This window comes from Alligator sinensis, unplaced genomic scaffold (genome assembly GCF_000455745.1).
Source record: "Alligator sinensis unplaced genomic scaffold, ASM45574v1 scaffold966_1, whole genome shotgun sequence".
Taxonomy (NCBI): domain Eukaryota; kingdom Metazoa; phylum Chordata; order Crocodylia; family Alligatoridae; genus Alligator; species Alligator sinensis.
Genome location: NW_005842161.1, coordinates 219,883 through 245,484, shown reverse-complemented (window position 1 = coordinate 245,484; position 25,602 = coordinate 219,883). Strand labels below are relative to the sequence as shown.

Genomic DNA, 25,602 nt, shown 5'->3' with positions numbered 1-25,602 from the left:
GATTGTCATACACTCAGGAGAAGAATCCACCACGTGTCCTGACTTCTATCCATAATACCATCCAACTTCATGAAAAGCCCAATGAGTGCTAGTGTGCTCATTAGAGTTGCATTCAATACTAGTCTGACCTTGCCTCTCTAACAGTAAACACCAAGGGCAAATTGAATAATCTGGTCCCATTCCTTTAATAGAAAGGGGATGGTAGAATCAGCAATCATGTCATTTAAGGTTTATTAATACTCTAGCCATATTGGATATGTGCTTCAAAGAACGTAGGGTACAATAAAAGTATATACTAACACATTCCCAGAGGTCTGTGGCTTTGTAAATCATTCTAATTTAAACTGCATCATTTCTTTAGAACATTTTTAAGCTTACCTCAAACAGTTTATTAATTCTAAATATTATAACAACAGACATTACATTAGCAGCAGGAAAATAATTCTGAGCTGAGATTAAAGTCATAATGATTAATGCCCATATTTAACTAAAGTTTCCTAGTAAACACTTTTTTTTAATACTTTCAGAATAGGAAACTATTTTAACACACACCATATTCATTCTAACATAATTAATCATGAAGAACTGCCCTGCTATTCATGTGGATATAAAATGTAATTCCACAGGAATTTCATTGTAATTTAACATTAATTAATATTTAATCTGTTGTAAAACACCTCCATTCTTTCAACCCTTCCCTTCTAAAGTTTCCCCAGGTATGTTCATTTGTTAAATCAAACTGCTGTCATGCTCATGTCACAATTTTCTTTAGGATTTTCTTTAGTAGTGTTCCCCACATTTGGACAATCTCCAAGCTGTTCCAAGATTTTTCTTTGTGTGTTTGCTGTTCTTATCCAGTTAAGTCATGCCTGTTAGAATTTAACAAGACAATCATAGACACAATACATCAGTTAAAGTGATTCATAACGTCACCACAGTATTTCACTGAAGATGCAACATGACAGCACTGAAGTGCGGAGATGGTCTCAAATCTCTGCCTCTCTCCTCCTCCAAATATTAGGCTCTCTCAGCTCACCCAACCCTGTAAAACTAGATGGTGGTAACATGTAACAAAAAATCCTTATTGTTACAGTAGATAACCTTAAAATCATAGGGATACATGAAACAAAATTCCAGAGTAGAACTGCCTGCAATTCTGAGGAAACTGAGATCAGAGTCCAAGCTGTGTTTGCAGCCTATCTCCTCAATATATCCAAGTCATCTTCCTGTTTCCCCTGTACCAAAACACAGGGAAAAGTTTGGAGTCTAGTCCAAGATACTGCAGCTACAGTTTATTGGTAAGAAGCCCTATGTTACACATGCCAGACTGGCTTATGCACATTCGGTATAATATTTTTAGAAAAATAAAAAGCAGAAGGGATTGGGGGCATCACATGCAGAAAACCCATAATATAAAATCAAAGATCATTGTTACAGCTGAGTGATATCCAGGCTTTAGTGCTCCATAAGGCACTTAAAAATGGGTCGCTACAGATATCTGTTAAATACAATGGATCCTCATTCAGTTATTCATGAATGTTTGGCAAGAACTTGGATTACACAGTACAGTAAGCAATAACTTATATTTACCTTATGACTCATTATAGATTTGTTGGGTGAGTGAATTCATTCCTCCTCATTCATTCCTCTTGCACTGTGTATATCAGACACAACACACTTACACATACACACATTTATACATTTCTGATGGTTTGTGGAATTTGTCTACACATAAATAGACAAAGTATGAAGTTGTTGTTGTGAAATTATTGTCTCTCGTGGAATACCTCTAGGTGGATGTGAAATCCTCCACTTACTGGAAGGGGCTTTATCACTCCCTGCCAGGCTAGGGATAACTGTTGGTCGTTAAACCCTATTGGTTGTCTATTTAGGCATGTGGTAGCTGACACAAAAGAGAACCAGTTGTTTTTTTTCTGCTTGCCTGCAGGTGGTTAGGGTTTGAAGAATAGAAAATCCCCAAACTCAGAACAAAGAAACCACAATGATGATGCTAGACTTCAAACTCAGTGAGGCAGGGTAGGTCAGGAGGTAAATGCCAAGATCCGTGCAGGACACAGTGGGCAAGAGAGAAGAACAAATGAGCATACTTCCATAGCAGGGTTAGGACCAACCAAAGTCAAAGAAAGTTAGCTCTCCTAAAAAGGCTCCATGATTCTGAAAAACAAGGTCAAAGCTGCAGGAGAGAGAGCTTGGATACCTAGCAGGCCTTGCCAAAGCCTAAAGAACTCTAGAATTGGTGAGGAAACTGAGCCAGAGAAATGTGCATAGAATTTACTATTTTTTGTCTACAGTTCTGTATTTTTCATTTTAGCAAAGTAATTTAGAATCCTATTCAAAGTCTAGTGCCCATGCACATATGGGTATGTGTGCTATCTTATGATTGAAAAGTTTAACTATAAAACCAGAGTGTCCACTAGGGCAGAGTCTGAGAAAAAGTGTGCGCTTAGGTTCATGGTATTCTAGGAGGCTCAGCACTGCCAGGAGGGCACCTGGGCTGCAGGATCCAATTTCTATGCAAGAGGTAGAAGATCTGTGTCCTGCAAATGTGCCAGAGACGACTAGAAAAGGAACAGCACTTTAGTCCATATAGCTTATGGGAAGCTTAAGTGCCCATGAGATGCAGTATAATGGGACCCAACAGAACAGCTTGGACACTGTCCAAATGGGGGGAACACTACCAAAGATATGATAATAGGTACCATGGTAACCTACCTATCCAGGCATAAAATTTACTTTACCTCCCAAAGCAAGAGACTAACAACAACAAGAGACAGGGAATGGTAGAGAGGAAATGAGTGGAAAGTATTTCATGACCGTGCCAATATTTTTCTTCTCCCAGTCAACTGAGCAAGGAGGATTGAAAGATTAATAGATGTGGACATGTAAACAGTTATGACCTTCAAAGGCCTCTGAGGACCTAACAAAAAGTATTATCCAAATCCTAAGTTTCAACCATGGTCCAGTAGCATACTGCTGCCATCCAGCAAACCTTGAAAAAACACATGCCATACTACTTTGCTAAACTTTGAGCCTCCACATCCCCAAATAGAAGACATCACAAGGCTGAAGTCTGATATCACAATATTGATATAAGGTGAGGGCTCTCAGTAGCAGCCAAAGGGCAAGGTCTCACCCCATTAGATAACATCAACTAAAATGGCCTTGTTTATGTCATTTTTCCTTTAAAACAGTGACTGCTATATCTGCATGACTCATGTGGTTATTATAGGTGTCAGATCTTGAATTCTTTAATGAGGCAACTTTCATTGGCAGCGTTGCCTGAGAAACACGATTGAAATGCAGTGACCTATGCACCATTTAAATCTTACTGTATTTACTCACATATGACTTGTACCTTTCCCCTAAAAAGCAGGCCTCCAAAATTAGAATGTAGGTCTTAATCAGGGGAACAGATTTTTCTTCACAGAAATAGAAGCAAGAGGACACTGCTGCAAGATGACTGCTGTGCTTCTCTCTCTGCCAGCCTCAGGGTGGGAAGGGGAGGAGTTCACCTTTTGGCTAAGTACAGACAGTCAAAAAGCCCGAGGTTGAACTGATTCAATCTTCATAGGTTAATCTAAGCTGCGTAGATTGAATCAATAAGCAACTGAACAGACATTCACTTTTGATTCCAGAAATGCAGCCACATGCCTGCAGTGGCCCAGGCCAGATGACAGGGAGTGCTAGAGCACGCCTCCCTGCTCAGGTGGAGCAGACATCTTAGGCTAAACGTAGCTGGCCCACCATGTAGGCAGGGGAGGTTTCTGAGGGAGGGAAAAAGAATCCTGGGGTGCTGGGGGACTGTGAGTTAATTTGAATCTGGAGGGGATCTGGGACAGACGTTCAATAAACTGATTTAACCTAAATTACTTAATCATCTGGGTTTATCTTAAACCAGTTTTGGCCATTTTGAAAGCAGTTTATGTGCACTGAACTTCTGGTGCATTACAGATTTGAACCGGTTTCTGATAGCTTATATCGGTTTATGTATAATTTCTGTCCCTAGCCTTCAGGGTCAGAGGTACAGTGTTAACTCTCTCTCAGCCACAGCTGCTTCACTCAGGATACCCTGCAAACATGTATGGATATGACTGGAAAATCTTTTTTTCTTCTTTCTGCCTTACCAGAACAAGGTGTACATCATATTTGGTAGCATGCAGTATGTGAGAAAATACAGTACTTCAGTCTTCATAACAGGGCTTAAATAGGATTCAAGTGGTGCAAATGGCTGGTGTTAGCCCATGTCAACTTCATAAGTATCAAAGTGCCACATTCTGTAAACTCTTACATACTCATTCATGGGAGGAGTTTTATCAATGTTAATAGCCCTAAATCCTTAAGGGTCTTGAGCTGTCTAACTCCCATGAGGAACTAGACCAAGTGATTAAAGTTTATATTTGAACTCATTTATACAAGATTTTATCTGCAGTTTGGTCATCTCTCTAATTTAGTTTAAGGTATCCAGGTTGTAGTTGTATTGATCTAGAGGAAAAGGCAATCACGACTTGTAGTAGAGATGATATTTTTATTAGACCCACAAGATTTTTGCAAAAAATGTCCTTAATTGCAATCTTTCAGGCACAAACACCCTTCCTTAGGCATCACCATTCATCACAGGCAACTTTGACCACCTGAAACCTGAGATCCTACTCCTGGCCTTTGTTTGAAGGTAATTTGCATCACCACAGATCCTCACAGGAGGAGAGAATCTCCATACCAGGTATGAACTGACTGCTCAGAAGAGTTTCCATCTATTGACTCCTCTGTGAAATCCTATGAAATATGAACTTGCATTTCTACCCAGGAGAACTTTTACAGTCTTTTCTCCAATGCCTGATGAAGGGCGTTTGTGCCCACAAACTTGCAATTAAAGAATTTTTTTGCAAAAATCATGTTTGTCTAATAAAAGATATCATCTCTATTACGAGTTCTGGTTAATTTAGTTTAAAGCACTTAATTTAGATTTTTATTTTTAAAACATCAACATAAGTGCACATTTCTATTTTAAAAGGGCCAAATTCTGCTTTGACTGTGGTATAACCCTAGTGCAATGGTTTTCAACTTTTTTTCATTTGCAGACCACTAAAAAATTTCAAATGGAGGTGCAGGCCCCTCTAATGCTAAATGTCGGTATTCGTATACTTTTGATTGATCATAGTCATCTTTTGCTCATCCTTTACACATAGTCTGCACCACAGTTTGAAAACCACTGCTATAGTGCAATACCTTTGGCTTCTATTAATTTACATTTTTACAGGAGAAAAATCTGGCCCAAATACTCCAGTTGAGAAAAGCTGATTGTTGCAAATACTTTAATGCATTAAATAAGGTAAGAAGCTTTATATATTTGTATAAACAGTTGGTATTCTAAAGAGTTAAATTAGTTTGTGAATTTCTCCAGTGTACTAATATGAAGGACATACTGGCAGGATATTTATAAACTACACCTCTTCAGTAGCATGGAGTCCAAAACAAGCAAATCTTTCATGGCTTTGTTTGTATTATTCTTGTTTAATCTGGAGCAGTCTGCTTTTTTAAAAAATGACCAATGTCCAGCAAGATTTTGAGATTTAAAAAACAAAAAACCCCAAACCACTGGGCCAAATTTACCTCTGGTGTCATTCTTTTGATTTCAATAGTTACATTAGGGATGACTAATCTTTTTTATTTACTTGCCAACTCTCATCAAATACTACTAAGAAGATACAAATAAATAAAAGACTGGCCCCTCAATCCTGTTCCCAGTGAAGTCAATGTAATCAGCCCATACAAACAGAACAGAAATAGAAAATCTGTACTAATTAAAATGGTTTTCTGCTTTCTTTTTTAATTTACAGCTTGATAACATACACTGCCATTTTTATCCCTAGAACTTCTTAACAAACATTCCCTTCTCTTGAAAAAGTATTCTGAGCTGGAATATGATGCATTTTACGCTAGTATTACACTTGTGCAATCCTAATGATTTCTATTAGATTATCTGCGATTTGCACTGATGTAAGAAGTCTAGCACACTCAATACCCTCTGATAAAAAGGTGATACTCCCAGTATTAGCAACATGTAAAAGTTATTCTGGGCACTTTTGGAATACACCCATACTTTGAGATAACCTATGAGATCACAGGTCCTCGGAAATAGATTTTTTTCTGTTCTCTAATCAAAGATAAAGCCAGTGATGATGGGTAGGGAGTGCAAGTGCACCCCCTAAGAGCACCGGTGGCGCTCGCTGCTCAGGTGATGGGCAAGGGGGCAGGTGGGAGCACCAGTCCCCCCAGCAAGTGCCAGCCAGGGAGTGGGAGCACTGCAGCCACTTCGTGATTGACCACGGGGGGGGAAGGGGGGGTACAACATCCCTTGTCAGTGAGATTAGCCATGGGGGAACCCTCCCCCCGGTTGCTGACTGGTCGCTGGGAGGCAAGTGCCTACCCTGACTAAGGTGGCACCAGTAGCCCATGGATAAGCACTATGTTGTAGTGGATGGAGCACTGGACTAAGTTTCTGGAGACCTATCTTCTAGATCAGTGGGTCTCAAACTTTAAGTTGAGGCCCCCCTTGTTAGATTTGAGGCACCACTCAGAAAATGCCAGTTCTTAGTTTTCACTCATGTTTTTAACTACAGAAAAATAATAGAGCAGTTTTTCTGTTGCAAAGAACTCAGAAAGATCACAACAGGTAAAACAATACAAATTCCTGTTTGAAATTGTTAGGATTATCTTGTTAATCATGTTGGCATGCCTAACAGTGCTAACATTGCATCAAACCCGGCAGCACCCTTGAAAGGACCTCATGGCACCCTGGTTAAGAATCACTGTTCTACATAACTGACATATGCCTGCTGAGTGACTCTGGACACATCAATAATTAGTCTGCTGCCTAGTTTCCCTGCCTATAGAATGGTGATAATGATACTTACTTTGTAAGCAATTATGCTTCCTTTGGAAAATGGAAATAATGGTATATCCTATGTAAAATGTTTTGAGCTCTACAGGCAGAGAGCATTACATAATAAGAGCTAGGTATTATTATTATTATTAAATTCAAACTTAAAAGTAGAGAAACACCACAAGGCAAATACTAATCATTAACAATAATCTAACAGCTATATTCATCTCAGTTGTTTTTCAGGGAGGGGACAAAAACCAGATACACTGGAGTCAGCTGTGATTTACTGATCTTGCAAAAGGAAATATAAGCGATTATCCTGTTTCTCTTGGCATTTATTAAAGACACATTGATACCATATAAAAGAGGAGAGGGGAAGAAAATGAAATATCCACATCTTGATTAAAGGCTGAGCGAGTTAAGACAGGATAGTCTACTGCAGGGATGGTCAACCAGGGGTATGCATAACCCCAGGGGTACTTAGAAAGGTCTTAGGGGGTACGCGCAGACGGGTGGGGATAGAGCATGCTCTGAGACGCGGCAGTGGCATCTGCCCTGGTGCATTCCCACACGTGGCTGGGAGTGGCAGAGGGGGAGGGACATGCCGGGCACTGCTGGCCCCAAGCTCTACACCATGGAACCTCCCTGGCCCCCACCCCAGCTCACTCTCCCTATTGGCCATTAGCCCCTTACAGCAAAGCTGCAAGGGGCTGAATGGCAGGGTGGGGGGGCTACAGCAAATTTTGGGTTGGCTGCAGCCCCTCCCGTAGCCCCACTCTGTAGGCCCCCTGCAGTAAGGGAGGGAGTGGGGCTTGCCCGGGGTGGGGGGGAGGAGCAGGCCCTGCACAGCCAGGGCAGAGCACAGGAGGGGCAGAGCATGGGTAGGAGGACGCTGGGGGAGGTGGCTCCTGCCGCTGCACACATCCCGGGAGGCACGAGGGGTGTGTGCCCCCACATCCGCGTGGGGCTGGGCAGCAGCCACTGTGGGCTGGGGCTGCGCCAGGCTGTTCCTAGCAGGGTCTGGGCTGGGCTTCATGCAGGGCAGGCAGTGGCGGTGCTGGCAGGGTGATAGCAGGGCCTACAGCATATTTTGGGGTGGCTGCAGCCGCCCGGTAGCCCCGCTGCCAGTGCCGCCACCACCCACCCCAAGCGCAGCACGGCCCACCCCCTGCCGTGAAGAGTTCAGTACAGTCCCGGCCCCAGCCCACAGCAGCAGCCATCATGTGCAGATTCAGGGGCACATGCCCCACATGACCCTCTGGGGTACATGCAGCAGTGGGAGCCACGCGCCCCACAGCTCAGTCCTGCACCCCACCTGGGCTGTGCAGTGTCTACCCCAGCCCCAGTCCCTCCCTCACCATTGGGGTCTATGGTAATGGGGCTACGGAAGGGGCTGCAGACACCCCAAAATTCACCATAGCCCCCCCAACCCACCCCCTCCCAGCACTGCCACCACCCACCCTGAACACAGCCCAAGCCCAACATCCCTGCCAGGAACAGCCCGGAGGAACCCCGGCCCCAGCCCACCCTGCCCCACCCTCAGATTTGGGGGCACATGCTCTCCGTGCCCTTCCTGGGTGTGCACAGTGGTGGAAGCCACCCACCCCTCCCCCAGGATCAGCTGCTCATGGCTCTGTTCCATGCCCTGCCCCAGCTGGGCAGGGCCTGCTCCAGCCCTAGCCCCACTCCCTCCCTCCCTGCTGGGGCCTCAATCTGTGCGTCCCTCCCCCCCCCTTAAAAATAAGAAAAAAAATATGATGGGGTACACGAGCTGAAATTTTGACACAGAAGGAATACACTCGTTTAAAAAGGTTGAAAAGTGGAACACACATTTGAAGATGCCAAAGGTTCATTTGCTGTTATCCTTGCATGCAGTGAACAAGTTTAGGTGAAAGGCATGTCCTGGGTGTTAATGAGCAGCTGGGAGGAGCTGATGACTGGAGGCACTGCCGTGGGTCAGTAACCACAGCTGGACATTCAACCCCAGGCAGTTCACTGTACTGAGGCCATTATTGCTATTATACAACATGAAAGTGGAAAAACAAAAGCACGCATGCCCCTTTCATTTTCTTTTTACAGGTGATACAGCCACAGTTGCTCCATATGAGGCACTACTATAGAACCAGTATCCTGTAAATAGAGAGCTCCTGTACTGACTGCATTGCTCATTTTTTATATTTAAATAATGGAATTATTTTTAATTAAAATGCAGCATCCAGGGAGCCGTCTGCAAAATGTACATCCCATTTGCTTTGGGTACTTGATAATGGACCCAATTGTACCATTAACTCCTCATGGCCAGACCCTTCTGCTTGCACTTAAAGAATGAGGACTATCTGGGAAGACAACTGACCAACTCAAACCCTAGATAACCAACTCAACAAAAGAGATACACTCTTAGAAAATTTTCTGAACCCCAACTAAAACTACACTGACTATACAACTTGACTTGCAAGCGTGTATGATCCAAGAGAATAGGAGGCCTTATGAACCAATTCTTCCATAACTGAGGAATGTTCCAATGAATATTTGTGTATTAACAAGGACACGGTTTTGCACTCAGTGATGCCAGCAGCAACAATTCAGAATTTTAAGCAGTGAACAAAATAGCCTAAAGTTCTAAGGATTGGCTGTCGGTAAACTGCATGCGTTAGAAAAGTATTCAGGCAGGTTTCATTGTGCCTGTGACTTACTGTAAGTGAGTAGTCAGTTAAAGCTTCACTGCTGCAAGGTAAAGGCATGCATCATTGCTTTCCTCAGAAGCGTTCATAAGCAGTTTTGGGGCCTTAAAAATAAAGGTATCTGAATAAAAGGAGAACATTTTCTCAAAGATTTTTATCCCATTTTTGGTTGGAACAACATTTGGAATTTCTTCATTCACCCAAAACTGAGCACCTCAATTGGCTGAAGAAGGGGAAACAAAAGATCAAGAAGTCATCACGATTCTTCTGTTTATTGTCAAATTGTTGAACTTCTAAATGTCATTAGCAATTTTAATATTTCCGACAGCTCTATTAAGAACATCACTTTCTGTGCAACATTGTGCCTGGCTACTCAGCTAGCCGTAGATAGCATATTACATCAAGCACCTACATTATTACAAGATTAAAACTGCAGAGATTATGGGCTTGTATCAGGAATAGCAAAGAGAGGTTTTGTGGTCTGTATTGTGTTGGAGGTAGATTTGGAACAATGGTTCCCAATCTTTGCTGACCCATGGACAATAAAACTGAACAAAGAACATACAATAGGCAGCATCTTACTTTGCTCACCCTGTTAACCTGAAGAAACAGGAATCTGTGGAAGGCAACATTTCCTGTGCATCAGGAAATCTCACAAGCACCATGAACTAGATGATTTTAATAGTACAGTTAGGATAATTTTAGCCCCTTTGTATATATTACATGATCACACTAATACTAATAATATATCTACACTAATAAAATCTGTAAATTATCATATTACTAATAATTATTAATATATATAGATTAATAATCTATATATAGGTGAATATATCACCTGTAATAACAGGATATTATTAGTAAAGTATATTTCATCCTATATGGTGCTACAGGGTACACTGGGGCTATGTTGCTCATGAGCTGCTGCTGGTGGTGTAGGGAGTGTCATCAGAATACGATAGGCAAGATGTTCCCAGAGAAAATGTTGCTAGTAAATAACTGTTGCTCTTACCAGCTATAGCTGCAAATGGACACATAATATATTAATCACTTAATATAATTAAATCTATCTATTTGTCTATATACAATACTTACATTGTTCCTGTAATTCATTCATATTGGCAGCAGGGTTTGCAGCAGTGTCTTCAGGCTGGTTATTCCAATATATATACAAAACCAAGTTAGGACATCTAGTTTCTTGAGCCAAGAGAGGAGTTAAACAATGGTACATTTCCACTTGTTAGCATATCCTCTAACTTGTAAAATAATAAGATACATCAGGCAGACATAGGCAGCAGTAGGAGAGTCTATGGCTTAGTATCCCCACAGGTAGGATCATGAGACACTAATGACACTGAAACCAGAAGTTAGTTTACAACAAAAAAATCAAACAGAAAAATAATCTCTGAGCTATTTTTAGTCTGGTCCTCTATTGCAAAACTCCTTTCTGCTTTCAACGTATATCTTAAACTTTGCCAGTAAAAAAGTGAATGCTGCCTTGTGGTAAGAACGTGAGTATCTGTTTAAGTTCCCTGCAGCAATTCTCACTCCTCCGGAAGTGGCCCAGATTTTCATTTGCACTGAGGCTATTTTACAATGCTTTGTCAGTACAAAGGCAGACAAGGTTCTTTGGGTAAATGATCTTTTATTAGACCAACTAAATAGTTGGAAAAATTGTTCTTTGCAAATTTTCGGGCACAAACACCCTTCTTCAGGCATATAGAGAGTCTTCTGGTGAATTGTGTGGTCTCTCAAGTAGAACAGAAGCCAAAATGCCTTTTCATGGCCCACCTGGAAGAAGAATCTTTCAGGAACTGCACCATCAAAGCCATGCTATACCTAACATATATAGATGACATCTTCATCATTTGGACTGAAAACCTGCAGTCACTGATTGAGTTCATAGTTTCATAGTTTCAGGGTCGGAAGGGACCTAATAGATCTTCTAGCCCGACCCCCCGCCAGGGTGGGAGAACAACAAAAGAACCCTAAACAAAAAACGGGACTCAAATGAGTCCAGCCAGGTAGGTATCCAGCCTCTTCTTAAAGATCCCCAGGGTAGGGGCCAGCACCACCTCCCTTGGAAGTTGGTTCCAGCTCCTAGCCGCCCTAACTGTGAAGTAATTTTTTCGGATGTCCAATCTGTACCTCCTCTCCATCAACTTGTGCCCATTACTCCTTGTTATGCCAGCGGGGGCTAGGGGAAACAGCGTCTCCCCCAAACCCTTCTGGTTCCCCCTAGTGAGTTTATAGACGGTCACCAGGTCCCCCCTCAGCCTTCTCTTGTGGAGGCTGAATAGGTTCAGGTCCCGCAGTCTCTCACTGTAGGGTCTGCCCTGTTGTCCCCGGATCATGCGGGTGGCCCTCCTCTGGACCCTCTCCATGTTGTCCACATCCCTCCTGAAATGGGGCGCACAGAACTGGACACAATACTCCAGCTGCGGCCTGACCAGCGTCGCATAGAGGGGGAGGATCACCTCCCTGGCTCTACTCGAGATGCACCTGTGGATGCACGACAAGGTCCGGTTAGCCCTGCCAACCATGACCTCGCATTGTCGGCCCATGTTCATCTTGGAGTCAATAATGACACCAAGATCCCTTTCCGCCTCCGTGCTCTCAAGTAGGGAGCTCCCCATCGTATAAGTGTGCTGCTGGTTCCTACTACCCAAGTGCAGCACCCTGCACTTGTCCGTATTGAAACACATCCTGTTCCTGTTTGCCCACCCCTGTAACCTATCCAGATCCTTCTGCAATCTCTCTCTCCCTGCTAGCGTGCTCACCTCCCCCCAAATTTTGGTGTCATCAGCGAATTTAAACAGGTTGCTTTCCACCCCAACATCAAGATCGCTGATGAAGAAATTGAACAGCGCAGGCCCCAGGACCGAGCCCTGGGGGACTCCACTACCCACCTCCCCCCAAGTCGAGTATGATCCATCCACCACCACCCTCTGAGTGCGACCCTTCAGCCAATCTGCAATCCATCTGACTGTGTAGGCATCTATGCCACAGTCGCCTAGTTTATTAATTAGGATGGGGTGAGAGACGGTGTCAAAGGCCTTGCTGAAGTCCAGAAAGACTACATCCACCGCGACACCTGCGTCCATGGCCTTTGTGACCTGATCATAAAAGGCAATCAGGTTGGTCTGACATGATCTCCCCCTAATAAATCCATGCTGATTGCCCCTGAGCATCATCTCGGATGCCGGCCCATCACAAATGTGCTCCTTGATGATCTTCTCAAAGAGCTTCCCCAGGATTGAGGTAAGACTGACGGGCCTATAATTGCCCGGGTCCTCCCTTTTCCCTTTTTTGAAGATGGGGACCACATTAGCTACCTTCCAATCGTCTGGCACCTGGCCCAAGCACCACGATCGCTCGTAGAGCCGTGCCAGGGGCCCTGCAATAACCCCAGCCAGCTCCCTCAGCACCCTGGGGTGGAGAGCATCCGGACCCGCTGACTTGAACGCGTCCAGCCCCTCCAGAAGCTCTCTAACCCGGTCCTCCCCAACCTGAGGTCTGAAGGCGATCCCCTCGCGTCCGGCTTCTATCACAGCAGGGAAGTCCCGGTCCCTGCACAAGAAAACGGAGGTGAAGAATTGGTTAAAGAGGTCCGCTTTATCCTCTGACGCAACCACCAGATTGCCCCGCATATCCTGCAGGGGCCCCACATTACCCGGCGCCTTCTTCATCCTCCCAATATATTTGAAAAAGGACTTTTTGTTATCCTTAATCCTGGACGCTAATCCGAGCTCTATCTCCGCCTTGGCCTTCCTAACAGCCCGCCTGCAGGCCCGAGCAGAGGAGGTATACTCCTCTTTGGAGATTACACCCCCCTTCCACCGGGCGTACGCCACCCTTTTGGCAAGCAGGCATTCCCGGACACCCTTGGTGAGCCAGGGGGGCTTTTGGACACTCCTGCCCGCCTTGCTTCTTGTCGGGATGGACACCCCTTGGGCCCCGAGTATCGTTTCCTTAAGGAACGACCACTCCTCTTGGACGCTGAGTTCCTCTGCCCTCAAGGACCCCAGTTCCTCTCCCACTAATCTCCTCATTTCACTGAAGTTGGCCCTCCTGAAGTCTAGGGCTACCACCTTGCTGCGAGCCCTTGACACTCTACGCTGGAGTTCCATAACAAATTCAATAACCATCATCCTCCCCACCCCCCACCCCCAGATCAGACTCTTGAATACTCCAGCACCAACATTTCCTTTTTAAACATTATGATCAATAGCCAGAATAGTAAAATATAGAGGTGCACCGATACATTGGTCCGATATCAGATTGGTACTGATATGAAGAAAATTGTCTATATTGGATATCGGTCCTATGGTGCTGATAATTTGATCAATAAATGCCTATGCTGCACACAGCTACAGCACATCATGGAGTAGAGCTAGCAGCATGGAGAGCTGCCTCCAGCTGGTAAGTTGGAAGGGGAGGGGGAAGGGAAAGTGGGGGGCAGATCAACATCCCCCCACAGTGAGAGAGGGGGCAGGGGCAGGCGCTGCCTGAGGGAGTGGGGGGGTGGGGGTTGCATGAGGTGGAGGCACGGCTTGTAGGGTGGGTGTAGTTCCCACTGCTGCTTGAACCCTAGGGGGGGAAGGGGGGGCACGTGCCTCCAGATCTGTGCGTGATGGGGCGGGTGACAGCTGCGGGGTGGAGCTGGAGCCAACGCTGCGTGGCTCATTTCGCCGGGGGCTGGGCTTGGAATGGGCTCCAGCAGTGCTGGGAGGAGGCTGGAGCCACCCCAAATTTCACCGCAGCTCTGCTTCCAGCCCTGAACTGCTGCCTGCATGGGACTGGGAGCAGAGATGCAATGAAATTTTGGGTGGTTGTAGCTCCCTTCCAGCACTGCCGGAGCCCACTCCGAGCCCAGCCCCCAGCAAGAAAAGCCCCATGCAATGCCGGTTCCAGCTCCACCCCACAGCTGCAGCCCACCCCGTGCCGCACAGATCTGGGGGCACACGCCTCCCCTGCCCACCCTCCTGGGGTGCAAGCAGCAGTGGGAGCTGCCCCCCACCCCACGAACCGAGCCTCCATCCCATGCCCCCCTCCATCCTCCCTGGGAAGCGCCTGGCCTTGCCCCCTCCCTCACAGCAGGGGGCCTTGATCTCCCCGCTCCACACCCCTTCCCTCCCTCCTCCCCTTCCACCACACTGGACTTACCACCTGGAGGCAGCTGTATCAGAATGGTGTCAGCCAATATGCCTCCTTATCAGCCCCCAAAATCTCTATCGGTTCACCCCTAGTAAAATACAAACCACCAGCTACAAGAAACCCAAGGACCAACATACATATCTACAAAGAACCAGCAATCATCCAAAACACACTAAGAAAGCTGTAATATATAGCCAAGCCCTCCATACCACCAAATTTGCACTGAGAAGAATACCTTCAGTCATCACCTTGTAAGTCTCCAAAGGGCTTTCATCCAACAAGGACACTCCTTCAGAGAGAGAGAGATTTTTAAAAGAGCCACCCGGATACCATGTGAAGAATTGCTGCTGTATAAAAAGAAAATCCCCATGAATCTCACACCCTTAGTTATGACATGTCATCCTTCCCTGGAACTTATACGGAAAATCTTCAAACAATTGCAACCCATACTAGAAGACCCAATTCTTAAAAAGATCTTTCTAGAACCACCCCCCCTAGCCTTTAAACAAACACCAAACCTCGCCAACCTTATCACTAGAAGCAAACTTCCTATGGCCCAAAGCACACTGAAGGGACCCAGATCATGCTGGGACATGAAATGCAAAGCCTGCCAACACATCTTCACCATCCCCACAATAACTACACCCAACAACAGAACCATCACCATTCCAGGATCTTACACCTGCACCTCCAGAAATGTAATATATCTCATCCAGTGCACCAAATGCCTTGATGGAAATTATGTAGGAGAAACCAAACAACAACTCTGTACCAGAATGAACACACCCCAAAAATCTAACAAAGACAAAAATACCCAATTACCTGTGGGTGCACACTTCTCACAAGATAACCACTCTCTCTCCAATCTCTCAGTTCTAATCCTCAAAGGGAATTTACAAAACACCTTTCATAGATGAGCTGACAAACCTGACTTCATAAATCTACTGGATACAAAAAATCATGGACTAAATGTAGACATTGGATTTACGGCACATTATAACCTGCCTGCCATCTGATAATCCCAGGTAACCAGTGCAGAGTCTCCCAATGCCTGAAGGGTGTTTGTGCCCAAAAGCTTGCAAAGAACTTTTTCCAACTATTTTATTTGGTCTAATAAAAGATACCACATTTACCCAAAGAACTTTACTTGTCTATGTCCTTAGACCAACATAGCTACAAACAACAACCCAGGTAACTTGTCTGCATTTTACCAGGTACATTCTTCTATCAACAGTTCAGCATTTCCCCTTCCCCTTCCCATCCCTTCCTATCTTACGCCTATTGTCTTCCACCCCTCTGATCCTCACTGCCAGGCATTTGCATTTTCACAAACCAGCTTTTTGCATATTGGCTTCTCTTCTACACAGAATAGCACACAGTTCACCAGCAGACTCCCTATGACACCTGAAGAAGGGTGCTTGTGCCGAAAGCTTGCAGGGAACAATTTTTCCAACTATTTAGTTGGTCTAATAAAAGATATCACATCTACCTAAAGAACCTTGTCTGCCTATGTCCTTAGACTAACACAGCTACAACCACCAACACCCCTTGTCAGCACAAATGTCTTACAGCAGGCCTAAACTAATTAATAGATTCATATATTATGAGGCTGGAAGGGACCTCGGAAGATCATTGGGTCCAACCCCCTGCACCAGGCAAGAAAGACAACTGGGGTCAGGTGAACCCAGCAAGGTGACTGTCTTTTTTCCTCTTGAAGATTTCCAGGGTAGGCGATCGCACCACCTCTGGAGAGAGCTTCTTCCACAGCCAGAACACCCTAGCTGTAAAGACTTTTTCCTAATGTTGAGCCTGAACTGGTCTTCCAGGAGTTTATGGTCATTACTCCTGGTTTTCCCCAAGGGTGCCCTGATGAACAGTTGCTCACCAAGCCCTTGATGTACACCCCTGATGTAAACTGTTACCAAGTTCCCTCTCAGCCTTCTCTTTTTCAGCCCATATCTCTCAGCCTTTCCTTGTACGGCTTGCTGTGCAAGTCTCTGATCATATGAGTGGCCCTCGTCTGGACTCTTTCAAGCTTTACCACATCCTTGTTAAAGTGCAGAGCCCAGTACTGGATGCAGTATTCCAGCTGCGGTCTCACCAATGCCAAGCAGAGTGGAAGAATCACTTCCCTAGTTTTGCTGGAGATGCATCGATTGATGCGAGTCAGGGTATTATTTGCTCTGTTGGCTACAGCATTGCACTGCTGGCTCATATTCATACTGAGGTCTATTATTACCCCCAGGTCCTTTCATTCATGGTGCTGGTCAGTTTGGCATTGTCAAGCCTGTAGGTCTTTGGGGGAGTGCCCCAGGTGGAGCACTTAACATTTCTCGATGTTGAACTTCATTTGATTCCAATCTGCCCAATTGCTAGCCTGTCTAGGTCCACCTGTATCTGAAGCCTATCTTCAAGTGTGACCACACTTCCTCACAGCTTGGTGTCGTCTGCAAACTTGGCCAGTGAACTCTTCACCCCCACATCCAAATCATTGATAAAAATATTGATGATGATTATTACTGTGCCTACTCAAAGGCCCCTTAATACTGTGTAAATAAGAATCAGGCCCAATGCATTTTGCTTCCCTGTACTGCCTAATATATAAATGTCAAAGGTACCAATTCTCTGTCATTTGGGAGCTTCAGATTTGTCTCTGCTTACCTTTTACTAATTCATCTCTGTACTTTAATAAGTGACGGAAGTCTCCTGTTTCCCCAATGAGCTACTAATGTGCAAGGGTGTGAGCCTTAGGTACCTCCCACTTGCTCTTCATTTGCCCAAAAGCACAACAACTTAAGTGTTTTGTTGAACGCTTGAGATCATTTTATAAAACAAATGTGAGATCTGAAAAATTATGGTAAAATTGTGCAACATGATGATGCATCAAGAACTTTTATGTGACATTTGTTGGTATTTGCTGTAAATGCGTTATGGAAAAGACTCCTCTTTTGCCATATATACTGTATATATATAACTAACCAAAACTAGTCTGGATATTTGCTAAAGTTAAGGCCTTTTAAAAACTAAGCAATATCAGACCATCAAAAGACTTCTACCCAGACCTACACTGTTGCTATTATTGCAAGAGTTGAAAAGACCAAAACTACTTTCTAGTGGATATTTGTGTCTAAGCTAGAGCAATGGAAAAATACTGATTCCCATGTGTACAGTAGTGTTTTTCATCTGAAATAATCTGAGACAAATTCTGTTCTCAGTGAAAAGTCTTATTCCATTGCAGTGGGCTCATGTGTGAAAAGGGATTTAGCCATCTAATTACTTTCGAGGACCAGAGCCTTAGCCACTGAACTCACTCATATTCTGTCATGGGGTGAAGGAAAATATTAAATGGAAGAATGATTGCTGACTTTGTTCCACATTTGTACAAATGCCACTGAATGATTGATATGAATTTGCTTAATTTGGCTAATAATTTGAGAGTGATTATAAAAATTAACTGGATACTGGTTTCCCCTCCTCCATACTCATGTGAAATCTTTAAACATGCACAGCTCTATCCTAGAGCAGTTTGTTGTGCTGAGCACACGGGGTTAATTCATACAATTTTAAGTCAGCAGGTATATATTAACCTAGAATTAAACTACTGCCCTCTACAGATATATCTGCAAAATTTAAAAAAAAACCCACCATTAATATTCTACCAGTGTTGTAGCTTCTCTAAGCACAGGTGAAAAATAAAAGGTTAGGGTACTGCACACAGAGGACTTGCACTTCCTACATGCAGCTGTTCATCTCACAAGCTCTTGTATAGTTTAACAACGCAGCTTCTCAGGAAGTCTATGTCTTGCTTTTCTCCTTATTTGCTTTAATAGAGACTCTGCCATGTATAACTTAGTCCTCTTATGTGCAGAAGAAAAGCTCAAGACTCAGATTCCAGAAAAAAATCTGCTGCTGTTATTCAGCTCCTTGTCTTCCCTTCTTCTTATTACCAGGAGATAGCCTCAGTATAACGATTCATTCAATGATAGCTATTCTATAGCCAGAAGTTTCCGTATTACTCAAGATCCTGTTGCATACTATACAAGCAGATCCCTTTTTGCATCCCTAGGACTAGAGAAAGCAGTAACTGATTCTTGGTCTGATCTTGGAGGCTGCTGTGCACCTAGAATGAACTGTTGACATCAGTTATTTGCTACCCACTAGGATCAGGCACTCTGTTGTTTACCTGATGTGACAATACCTCAGTTTCTTGAGGACTAGGATACTATTTCCTTGTTTGACCATGGAACAACAATGTTATACAATCAGAATAGGAGGAGCTCCAGAAGAGGAGGGTTTCTTAGGCAGCCTCCTCCACTTGAGTCACACTCATCAGGTAGGAACAGATCATCTGAATTCTTGTCCATGATGAGCTGCTAAAAATATTAACAATATACTAAAAGGCTGCGTATCTGAGCCTGCTTTGTATAGAACACCACATGCCACTCACACAAGGATTTCTGCATATGGGCTGCTAAAGGGCTATTGTACATATACTTGATTCCTTTACATTAAAGTCACATAACCTTCACTCTACCATGTTGAGCGGTGTTCTACACACATCATCTTCTTGATTTTATTTAGTAAAGCCAAACTGCATTCCATCTTAGACAGGAAAAGTGTTTCTACCTTATGAATCATGGCTATGTTTGATAATACATCAAGATAAACTCAGCTTCAGGCAGCTCGTGATTCCCACCAAATCCAATGGGAGTGGTTGTGTCCACCCAAGGGGAGATGTCCCTTGTAACCCCTTGGTGCTGTTTCTATTTGCAAGCTGCAAATTAATATTTTATAGCTAAGGAAAATAATTGAAATCAGCCCTAGTACAACACAGTAACCAACTCTGTGTGTGATGTATAGCATACTGCCTAGCAATGTTGCTAAGCAACACGGCACCATCCAAGAAAATCCTGCGTTAGTAGCTGGTGGGGTTGGTTAGACGTGACATTGTGCACACAGAGCTATGCAGAAATATGTACACTTTCCTCAGGAATATTACAGTGGTCTCTCATTATAAATAAGTCTCTTTTATTACTCTCTGCATACTGGCAAACTACATTACAAGGCACAGTGCACTGAAATAATTTCCCCACTGAAAAATATCCCCCCGTCTCCTAATTCTCTCCAAACCCAATTTAGAGAGTAGTGGAATTTTACAGCTTAATCCCATGATGCTCTCTCTCAATCCCCTGGCCTAGCTATTACCTCAGCCTAACCATAAAGCCAGATCACAATGATGTGACTCACTATAATATCTAAAGATAGCTCTTGTCAAATCACCATGAGTCCTGAATACCAGGGTCTTCTTTTTCAACTCCGTAACTTTTAGAATGTAGAAATCTATTTTGTACTGATGAGTGGGAGAAAGAGCAGGTACTGTAAACATTATTGCCAGTCTCAGTACTGGAGAACAGCACATAGGACTGCACAAGAAACTGCTTTTTGAGTCCTGGGGATTTATAACCCTAGCAGACCCAGAGGTCTGACTTGGTAGGCTGGCAGCAGGGGCACCTAGAACTTTTAGACCACGGTGGCAGTAGGGAACAGGACAGGTGTAGAAAGGGGAAAGAAAGCCTGCAAAGAGACATTTTCTGAAGGCTACTAGTCATAAAGATTTCCAGATTCTTTTCTTCACTGTTTGCTTAAAAACTGCTTTATTGAAGTGTGAACACTCACATGGAATGTTTAAAATCCACACACAATAAACTGGTGGTAGGGAATTAGAACCTGAAACCGACTGGAAATAACATATAGGCTAAGGACAGAAGTTGCACATAAACTGGTTTAAGTCATCAGAAACTGATTTAAACCTGTAACAGAACAGAAGTTCAGTGCACATAAACCAGTTTCAAAATGACAAACTGGTTTAAGATAAACCTGGTTGAATATAGTATCAGACTTAACTGATTTAGGTCAAAATGTTTTATGGAACTTCTGTCCCAGACCCCTTCCTGGTTCAAGTTGAATCACAGTCCCCCAGCATCCCAGCATGCTTTCCAGCTCTGAGCCAGTCTGGCTGCACTGGCTGCTCCAGCAGAGAATGGTTGCTGGAAGGCGGGCAGGGGGGCAAGAACTACCTCCCCCCACCCCCGGGCAAACCCTGGCTAGGGTCTAGGGCCAGGGAAGCAACCCTCAAGTATAGAGCTGCCCTGCCGCTGAACTAACTGAAACTTATTGCTGTCTGTGACTGTGGGCTGCAAATCCCAGAAGCACCTGGAAGCAGGAAGTGAAGAGCAACCCTGGGGAGTCCTGCTCCTGTGACTGTGGACTGCAAATCCCAGAGTCTTTGGGGGCAGCAGGAAGAGGAAGTAAACACACAGCCCATGCCAGAGAGGTGTGCTCTAGCACCTCCTCCCTCCCCCAGCTTCTAGCCTGAGCCACTGAGGCATGTGGCTATATTTCCTGAATCAGAAGTAAATGTGTGTCCAGTTGTTTCTCAGTTTAATCTCTGCAGTTTAGACTAACCCACAGAGACTGAACTGGTTCAGCCTCGGGCTTTTTGACTGTCTGTACCTAGCCATAAACAAAGAACTAAAATCAGCTCTGGACTCCGCCCCATGTATCCATGGCCCCAGGGCAGTGCAGTGTCAGCCGAGGAGACATGGCAGGGTTGGTTTCCTGTAAGTTCATACTTTGTAGCGGACAACAATTAGCCAGCACAGCCCCAGTAATAAATACCAGTGGCCAGGGAAAGGGCAAGGCCAGTGCAGCATGGCAATGCATTTAATCTAGGCTCCTGTTCAGCTCCCCTGGCAGATCCCCAGTACCACTAAAAAAAGACACACCATCTGCCACCCCTCAGGAAATCACTCCTGGATGCTCGCAGCTTCCTGCTGGAGCAGGGTGATTGTCTAGCTTCACCGACCATGCTGCATATAAGGAGAAAAGAAGTTTTTCAAAAGTGTGCCAGTTCTAATGGTGCCAGAAACATACATAAGGAAATTGAAAGGCAAGGAGCAGGAGATAGCTAGCTGTTTTTAATGTTTTGGGTCACATTCATCTCCAGTGTAACTCCATGAATTTAAAATAAGTTACATCAGGAATAATACCAGCCCAGTTTACTTGGTTATTTCCTGTAGAACCTGCAAATATTTATGCAAATGCAGGAGTACTCATATAAGTAGTTCCACTGAAATCAAAGTCACTACTCACATGCTTAGAGCTAAGCACATGCATAAGTGCCTCCAGGATTGGAGCCTATGGCACTGTTTCCAGGAAGGAAAAAATTAAGACAGCAAGGAGCTACCAGTTAGAGTGATATTATCCTTTCCACCTATAATTCCCCATTTTAACCCTCAGAAATCTTTCTTAGATCCATAACCACTTTTGACAATGTTGAAACTTTTAAGATGTGAATGTTGTGAGAGGGGAAAAGGAGCAGGAGCCAAATATGACAGAAGTCAGAAGACATTCCCCAAATTTCCCTAAAAATGAAGTTATGCAAGTATTCTTTGATTACTCCAAAATATCTATGAACATTCAAAATTTTGCCCTGATCTCCACTCCTTCACTGACAGGGTATGGACTAGAGGTCCTAGTGCAACCTTTCTGTTTTCATTTCTGTTATTTCTTACCCTGTTATTTTCGCTTCTATGCATTTCTGTCTCATCTCCAAATTTACCGTGGCAAATACACAGGCCAAGTCACAACTTACAAATATTAAATAACGATGAGGCCCAACTGCTTTCACATGTTAACAATGCCCGATGCTGTACAAGGTATAAAGAGAGTCCCTGTCTAAAAGGCTTGTATTCTAAAAGACAGACTAGGAAAGCATCAACCAAAGCCATTTACTTAGCTAAAGCCTTGTTTGATTCCTGTAACATCCAACTTTTTTTTTTTTTTTAAACGTTTATGGTCTCAGCAGCCCTACATTTAACATTTTGCAGCACCCCTTACAGGAGGGCTGTTGCGCATATTAAAATATCTGGGCCCAAAACAAGCTGTAAAGATAAATCTTGGTCTGTCATGTTTTATCCCACATCATCTGATCTAAATAAGGGTGACCTTCTCACATGCAACAGCACAAAACAATTGAGTTGGTGAAATGCCTGAAGTCAGCTGAGTTACTCTGAGGTAAATGAGATCAGAATGTGGCCCTGAACCAGCAATGGCACTCACACAGCAAGTAGGCAAAAGATCCAAGAGCTCCGTTTTCAAAACACCCTCTGAATGCTATTGTAGTTCTTGTGAGAGAGAAAAATTACTAGGAGTTTATGTGCATGACTCTTAGAGTATTTTTTTAGTTCTTTCATATTTAGCCAAAAGAGGGGGAACAGAATCTTTATTTTACCAGGCTTAACATGAGCTAAGATTCCCCTTGGTTTGCATGTGGGTTCTTCAACTTTACTATAAAAACATGCAACTCAATTCTATCCTAACTTCCCCTAACAGCTATATTTATGCCATTAAAACAAGCCAGGCAAATCCCTGAAATTAATTTCACACTATATTGAACAAATGGACTGTGAAATAGCTGTCTTCAGTTGTTGACATATGTTCATATGTAATGACATAGGGTGCAGGGATTTGCCTGGCTTGTTTTAGCACCCTAAAACTGGACAAAGATCTTCCCTCAACTTCCATGGTTAATAAATAAAGCCCTACTACTAGTATTTGTTTCCCTCTTGTGGTAACAAACAAGCTATAGTGCCACTACATAATGAGAATTTGCTCTGTGTTATATCCAAGGCCACAATTCTGCAAACTGCTCCATGAGGGCAGATCATAGTACCTTAGGAAACAGGATCCATGCAAGTACTGAGAAAGAACCAGCCACACAGAGCAGTTTGCAGGACTTTTACGTTAGCATGACCCAGCGCATTTAAACTTTAAGGATAAAAAGTCCTTTCCGTTTTCTTTACTTTTCATTCCATCCAGGAAGAGCACATACCGACTGCTGAAACTTCCTTAGCCTGACGAAGGGTTTTTGAACCCGAAAGCTTGCTTAATAATTATTTTCCAACTATTTGGGTTGGTCTAATAAAAGATATCAGATTCACCGAAGGAACCTTGTCTGCCTATGTCCTTAGACCAACACGGCTACAACCTACACCCCTGTTCCCCTTTGGAGTGCATTTTTCTCTTGTGAAAAGGCCTCAGTTACTAACAGTGTAGCACAGCAAGCTTACCTTGCCAATATGTCTCATCCCTGACCTGAAATAACCACTTCAGCGGCTCAAGGGACAGTTCACTTTCCGTGTACATTTAATCGATGACCTCTATGCTGAGCCTGCCAACTTCAAGGGTATTTATGCCAGACACCTGTCTGCTAGAAAGAGAGACCCATACCAATAATTAGCTGCACATTACCACTCAGGCCTCCAAGAGGAGCTTTTGAAAAATAGGTTTATCACCCTCTTTCTAGCTGCAACCTTAGTGATTTCAAAGAGCCCAACTTGACTCCTTTTTCTTCCCCCACGTTAAAACTCAGCTCATTTCTATGGAATTATACCTTGTTTACAACAGCATATGTGAAAAGAGAACAACAATAATACCCAATATTTATACAGCATGGCACTTTTCACCACCAGATGTTAAAGCTCTTAACAAAGGAGGTCTGAATCATTAGCCACATTTTACAAATGCAGAACCTGGGGCACAAAGAGACAAAGGGATAACTTGTTTAAGGATACGCAGTAGGCTTCTAGCAGCTGGGAGCAGAACTCAGGTGTTCTGAGTCTCCATGTGGTGTCCCTTAGAATCAGATCTCCAATGTCCACCTTCAAACTAGCAAAGTTTAACTCCCAGTACAAATTACCTCCCAGCTCCCCTAATAGCCATGTTCATTAAAATACAAGACAGTTGTTCTAATTAGAATTTTTGCACAACTCAAATAGCCAAACATTTGTATGAAAATAACTAAATTTGTATAACATCACACCTATGGACAATTCCTCGTACTTATTATTGCATATAAAAACACATCTATACAAACAAAAAAATATTTCATCCCTGTTTCCCCTTAAATTACTCTAACGGGCTTTAATATGTTAACTTAAAAGAATCAAAATTGTTATGGATATTTTGCTAATAAAGTTAGAAATCCCCAACTGTATGTTGTTATTTTCCTTTGCAACAAACTGGTACAATAACATGAATTGGAATTTTACAAGCGCTCTAGTAATATTATTCCTGTAATATAGTAACTGAATTTACTACATTAAATTAGAAGAGGAAACCCCAAATCCTCCCCTGCAAAACAACATTTAGGTATGAGTGCACACTTCCAGCAAACCAACCTTGGGAAAATTTGCAGAAGACTATTCTGGTATCACAGTTTGAAAATTAATCAGCTACAGAAGTTAAAATTGTTGTTCCTGGATTCCCCTGTCAATTTTCAGGGTTTTATAACTCTATTTTCCTGGTTTTAAAAAAATTCTTTCTCCTGCTGATAAATGAAAGACAGACTAAGGGAAAATATGAAAGACCCTAACAACTAGCTCTAAGGGAGTGGACAATTATACCTGTCAATGAGGGGCACATGTTTACCCCACACTCTTCTTGAGGGACACACCAGATTCCCTTCCTGCCCATTCTGCTGGTCCGCTTTCTACTCCCTGTTCCGTGCTCAGTCTCCTCTGCTTTCTGCTTCCTGCCCTGTGCTGTGCTGTGCTGCCTACCTGATCTCCTGCTCTTCATGCTCCTGCCCTACCTGCTGCTGTTCTGAAGCTGCACTTCAATTGAGCCCAACGCTTGCCAGATCTTATAAGAAGCGCACCTAGCTAGCTACTGGGTTTTTGGTTATAGCCATCATTGATCTAAGGACATAGACAGGCAATGTTCTTTGAGTAGATGGGATATCTTTTATTAGACCAACTGAGCAGCTGGAAAAAAGTTTGGTCTAATAAAAGATATCCC

The 25,602-nt window shown here is 43.6% G+C and overlaps 1 long non-coding RNA gene across 1 annotated transcript; it reads right to left on the bottom strand.

The window, feature by feature from the left end:
* Positions 1-683: 683 nt before the first annotated feature.
* Positions 684-25,073, bottom strand: LOC112550597. Its single transcript, XR_003094527.1, has 4 exons — positions 24,984-25,073; positions 23,874-24,013; positions 10,681-10,735; positions 684-869 (listed from the first exon to the last, which is right to left on the bottom strand). It is a non-coding gene; the product is annotated as an uncharacterized LOC112550597 (long non-coding RNA).
* Between the last annotated feature and the right edge of the window lie 529 nt (positions 25,074-25,602).